The following is a 6,238-nucleotide window of genomic DNA, read 5'->3' on the forward strand; positions in this document are numbered from 1 at the left end:
AAACGGGTGTTTCTGGTTGGTTGTCTCCTCAGTGAGGGCAGGTAGTTAGTTGTTAGTTGATTATTTGGGTCAGGTGTTGTAATTAGTATAAACTAATGACCGTAATTAAATACTAAACCTGCAGGGAAGAGCTGTTTAAAGCTCTAACACAGACTACACTGCTCAACATCACACTGCTCAACATCACACTGCTCAACATCACACTGCTCAACATCACACTGCTCAACATCACACTGCTCAACACTACACTGCTCAACACCACACTGCTCAACACCACACTGCTCAACATCACACTGCTCATCATCACACTGCTCAACACTACACTGCTCAACACCACACTGCTCAACATCACACTGCTCAACATCACACTGCTCAACACTACACTGCTCAACATCACACTGCTCAACATCACACTGCTCAACACTACACTGCTCAACATCACACTGCTCATCATCACACTGCTCAACATCACACTGCTCAACATCACACTGCTCATCATCACACTGCTCAACACTACACTGCTCAACACCACACTGCTCAACATCACACTGCTCAACATCACACTGCTCAACACTACACTGCTCAACATCACACTGCTCAACATCACACTGCTCAACATCACACTGCTCAACACTACACTGCTCAACACCACACTGCTCAACATCACACTGCTCATCATCACACTGCTCAACATCACACTGCTCAACATCACACTGCTCATCATCACACTGCTCAACATCACACTGCTCAACACTACACTGCTCAACATCACACTGCTCATCATCACACGGCTCAACATCACACTGCTCAACACTACACTGCTCAACACTACACTGCTCAACATCACACTGCTCAACATCACACTGCTCAACATCACACTGCTCATCATCACACTGCTCAACACTACACTGCTCAACATCACACTGCTCAACATCACACTGCTCAACATCACACTGCTCATCATCACACTGCTCAACACTACACTGCTCAACATCACACTGCTCAACATCACACTGCTCAACATCACACTGCTCAACATTACACTTCTCAACATCACACTGCTCAACATCACACTGCTCAACATCACACTGCTCAACACTACACTGCTCAACATCACACTGCTCAACATCACACTGCTCAACACCACACTGCTCAACACTACACTGCTCAACATCACACTGCTCAACATTACACTGCTCAACATTACACTGCTCAACATCACACTGCTCAACATCACACTGCTCAACACTACACTGCTCAACATCACACTGCTCAACATCACACTGCTCAACATCACACTGCTCAACATCACACATCACACTGCTCAACATCACACTGCTCAACATCACACTGCTCAACATTACACTGCTCAACACCACACTGCTCAACATCACACTGCTCAACACCACACTGCTCAACATCACACTGCTCAACATCACACTGCTCAACATCACACTGCTCAACATTACACTGCTCAACACCACACTGCTCAACATCACACTGCTCAACACTACACTGCTCAACATCACACTGCTCAACATTACACTGCTGAACATCACACTGCTCAACACCACACTGATCATCATCACACTGCTCAACATCACACTGCTCATCATCACACTGCTCAACATCACACTGCTCAACATCACACTGCTCATAATCACACTGCTGAACATCACACTGCTCAACATCACACTGCTCAACATCACACTGCTCAACATCACACTGCTCATCATCACACTGCTCAACATCACACTGCTCAACATCACACTGCTCATAATCACACTGCTGAACATCACACTGCTCATCATCACACTGCTCAACACCACACTGCTCAACATCACACTGCTCAACATCACACTGCTCAACACTACACTGCTCAACATCACACTGCTCATCACACTGCTCAACATCACACTGCTCAACATCACACTGCTCAACATCACACTGCTCAACACTACACTGCTCAACATCACACTGCTCAACATCACACTGCTCACCATCACACTGCTCAACATCACACTGCTCAACATTACACTGCTCAACATCACACTGCTCAACATCACACTGCTCACCATCACACTGCTCAACATCACACTGCTCAACACCACACTGCTCAACATCACACTGCTCAACATCACACTGCTCAACACTACACTGCTCAACACCACACTGCTCAACATCACACTGCTCATCACACTGCTCAACATCACACTGCTCAACACTACACTGCTCAACATCACACTGCTCAACACCACACTGCTCAACATCACACTGCTCAACATCACACTGCTCATCATCACACTGCTCAACAGTTTTCACCTGTTTAAATGCTTTAATGATCCTCTGTGAAGAAGCATAATAATCCAAAACGCTTTCTGATGGGAGTTCACTGGTGTTGTGCAGAATCCAGTCCACGGTCATTTGCAGCCGCGGTGCTGTGATGTCAGTTAAGCATTAGCTTAAAGTTAGCATTTTTCTAATTACTCCCCTTAAACGATCTCGAAATTCAGATGATTCAGTGATATTTAGGAGGTAAATGTACACAGAATAAAACGTACAGGGTTCTGACCATATTTATTTACCACAGAATGTGACAGAGGCGGGTTTTTAAAAACCCTATTCAGATTCCCCATTCACTTAAACCGCTTAGAGACGGAACCCCAAATATGGGCATAAACAACATGGCGCAGACTACAAAATGACGACATAACTTCAGTGGTCTATTATGTTATTTCTTAGTAGAAGGAGCCCATTATTGAGATTATTGTGAGCCGGAATGACAATTTTCATTTTTTTTTTAATGTGCATATTCCAATTTCACTGTCTAAATATTTTTTTTAATCAAAAGTTCATTGTTGTTAAAAACAAAGCTGTAATTGCATGATATTATGTTTATTATGTTGCATTAAATTGTCTTAATATGACAATGCATCCATTAAGGCAAATTGTTTAGGACAGGGTAGCATTAACCATGCATTAACCACAGTGAAGTGTTGCTATTTCTTTTCACTACACAGAAAAGATGTTTTGGCACAGAGCCATCAAATGTTTCAGGGGTTATTTTGCATCATTCATCTTTATGTATCACTGGGTTGCATCGTTGCATTTTTTTGTTTTTTTGTTTAAAAATTCTCCACACAATTCTCTCAGGCCAGTCCAGTACCCATATCCTCATATTCTACAGAGATGTCTTTGTAATGTGTGCTGCATGTGGTTTTTCATTGCCTTTGGAGGAAGAACATGACAGTTCTGCTGATCCCTGCAACACTTGCTGCAGTGAGAAAGTCACACCCCTGCTCATCTCAAACTCAAACTAGCATTACTACGTAAGGCACCACGTAAATGTGATTCACAGCAGTGGCAGTTTCTTTATTACAAATGATGTGTAACAGCATGCTGTGCTGGAACGGTTTCATAATTTTGTGACGGTATAATTTCACTTTTATAATGACTGCTGAGTCAAATTAGACAGCAGATTTAATTTGATATAAAATGATGTTATGTAATAACAAAAGTTTGGGAGAAGGACCACGCCCGAACTCGACGTTCTAACTTAACCCCGTATCAATCAACCGTCCTATAAATACCTCCCCTAACTAACTACCTCTCGTGACGAAAACTTCGCATCAGTCGAATCTGCCGCACCCGCCTGCTAGCATTAGCTTGTTCTCCGTCATGGACCTTTAACTCACCGCCTCCGACGAGGACCTCTTCCCTCCTGGCCAGCCTGTCTCCACTCCTGCTCCACCTCGCCGGGCTCGTCGTCTGAATTCCGTAATCTCCATTCCGGCTACTCCTGGTTCTACTCCGGCTACTGCTTATTCTTCCTCCCGGGTCGGTCGTCCTCACCAGTGCACCCCCGGATCTCGGCACTCCCGCCGCTCTTCTCCCCCTTCCCCTACTCCACCTCGCCGGGCTCGTCGTCTGAATTCCGTAATCTCCATTCCGGCTACTCCTGGTTCTACTCCGGCTACTGCTTATTCTTCCTCCCGGGTCGGTCGTCCTCACCAGTGCACACCCGGATCTCGGCACTCCCGCCGCTCTTCTCCCCCTTCCCCTACTCCGCCTCGCCGGGCTCGTCGTCTGAATTCCGTAATCTCCATTCCGACTACTCCTGTTCTACTCCGGCTACTGCTTATTCTTCCTCCCGGGTCGGTCGTCCTCACCAATGCACCCCCGGATCTCGGCACTCCCGCCGCTCTTCTACCCCTTCCCCTACTCCTCCTGCGCGGGCTCGCCGCTCCGGACGCCCGTCTTCCTCGGCCGGCCTCGCCGGCCCTGGGCCCCTCTCTCGCATGTCCGATTGGACTGTTGTTAAGCTGCAGCGGGTTTTTTGAAGGGCCGCGGCGTCCCTTTCCCCCGTTCTGCTCCAAAAACGGAACTTTTCACTGGACCTCTGAACAGCGCACATGAGCCGCACCGGCGTCGCGGCCTGATGACGTCACCCGCTCAACTCGCTGCCGCTGCAGCTCTCGCGCCCCTGGCGCGGCACCAAATTCGCCTCAGCGCCTCGTCTCTCGTCTCTCTTGTCTCTCTTCCCCTCTGTCGTCCAACTCCCCCTCCTTCTGTCGTCCAACTCCCCCTCCCTCAGTCGTCCAACTCCCCCTCCCTCAGTCGTCCAACTCCCCCTCCCTCAGTCGTCCAACTCCCCCTCCCTCAGTCGTCCAACTCCCCCTCCCTCAGTCGTCCAAACCCCCTCGCCGCTGATGCAGCTCTCGCACCCCTGGCGCGGCACCAACTTCGCCTCAGCGCCTCGTTTCTCTCGTCTCTCTCGTTTCCCTCTTCCCCTCAGTCGTTCGAACCCCCTCTCAGTCATCCTCCTTCTCCATTTCTGCGTTCCTCCTGCTGTTCTCCAACAGTGTTGCCGACTTGCCAACGTAGTTTTTGTTTGTTATTGAGAGTTTAAATGAACACACGTGCTCTTCAGTTTCTCCTCAGCGAGCAGCAGGTGCTGCCGCGAGCCCCGCCCACGACACTCACAGCGCAGTCTCAGTCAGACCACACACTCACACCGCTCTTCAAACACGCTGCAACGAACTGCGCATACCTAAAGCCGCCGCTGACTGTCAAAAAAAAAAAAAAAAAAACGTACTCATGTAATTTACGTTAAAATGGAGTTATTTTCAGAAGTCTCTGCCTATTTATAAAAGCAACGGACGTAGTTCATTTGTTAGAGTTCATTTGTAACATTCTAACGTTTAAGGGGTTTTCATCACAAATTGCAGCCAATGGCTACTTTCCTTACTGAGCAGTTGGCAACACTATTCTCCAACCCGTCCCTTCCAGCCAGCCTTTCTCCTTCCTTTACTCCGTCAATTCTCTTCCCGCCTCCTCTCTCGCCGTTTCTCACCGGGCTGCAGCACCCGCTCAGCTCCTTGCTGGAGCTTCATGACCTTCATTCTCTATCTACAGCGCCGCCCCCTCTCAGCTCGCGCTGCGGTTCATCTCCAACACTGGAACCCTGCTACATTCAAAGACGCCCCGGATCTGGAACTTCATTGACGTATGTTTGCGGGACGAAGCTCCCCATCCCGCGATGGGCCTGGCTGTCTAAGGCTGACGTGGTTTCGGCTTTCACAATCCTCCCTCTCCATCCTGACTCCTGGCGCCTTTTCAGAGTCCGTTTTTCAGTTCACCTTGCTTCGGGTGCAAAGTAACCCCAAGCTTCGATTCCTTTGCTAAGGCGCTCTGCTGGATTTGCTTAACACGGGCCCCAGTTCGTGCTCCACCTCCTGGGTAACTTCGTCGTCGGTCCTCCTTCCTCGTCCCTCTTGATGGGTCTTGAAGCCACGACCAGCGCTTTCACTCGCCTCCGTGCCCCGCCGTCGGAGAACTCCGTTGGTCCCTCCACATCTCTCGAGTTTCTTGGGATCTTTCTGGACTCCGCCTCCTTTCAAGTCTCCCCGCCCGTACCTAGCACCGTCTTTCCCCCCCTCGGCCACTTTATTCACAACCCAAAATCTAACCCAGGGTCGTTCTTTCATTTCCCGTCTCCTCCGCTTGGCTTTTCGTCCGAGCCCTCCACCATTCGTTATGCTCAACTGATACTGCACGTCAGAGCTCCATTTCTGGCTGTGCCTCCTCTGCAATCGACCGGGTTTTTCTTCTACGCCAACGCAGCTTCCAGCTCTTTTGATATCAAGCTATTCACAGATGCCGCTCCTTCCTCTGGTCGCTTCTGCTTGGCCGGAGAACTTCATGTGCTCCGCCGCGCAGCCGCGCGATTCTTCTGCGC

Source organism: Astyanax mexicanus, chromosome 21 (genome assembly GCF_023375975.1).
Source record: "Astyanax mexicanus isolate ESR-SI-001 chromosome 21, AstMex3_surface, whole genome shotgun sequence".
Taxonomy (NCBI): domain Eukaryota; kingdom Metazoa; phylum Chordata; class Actinopteri; order Characiformes; family Acestrorhamphidae; genus Astyanax; species Astyanax mexicanus.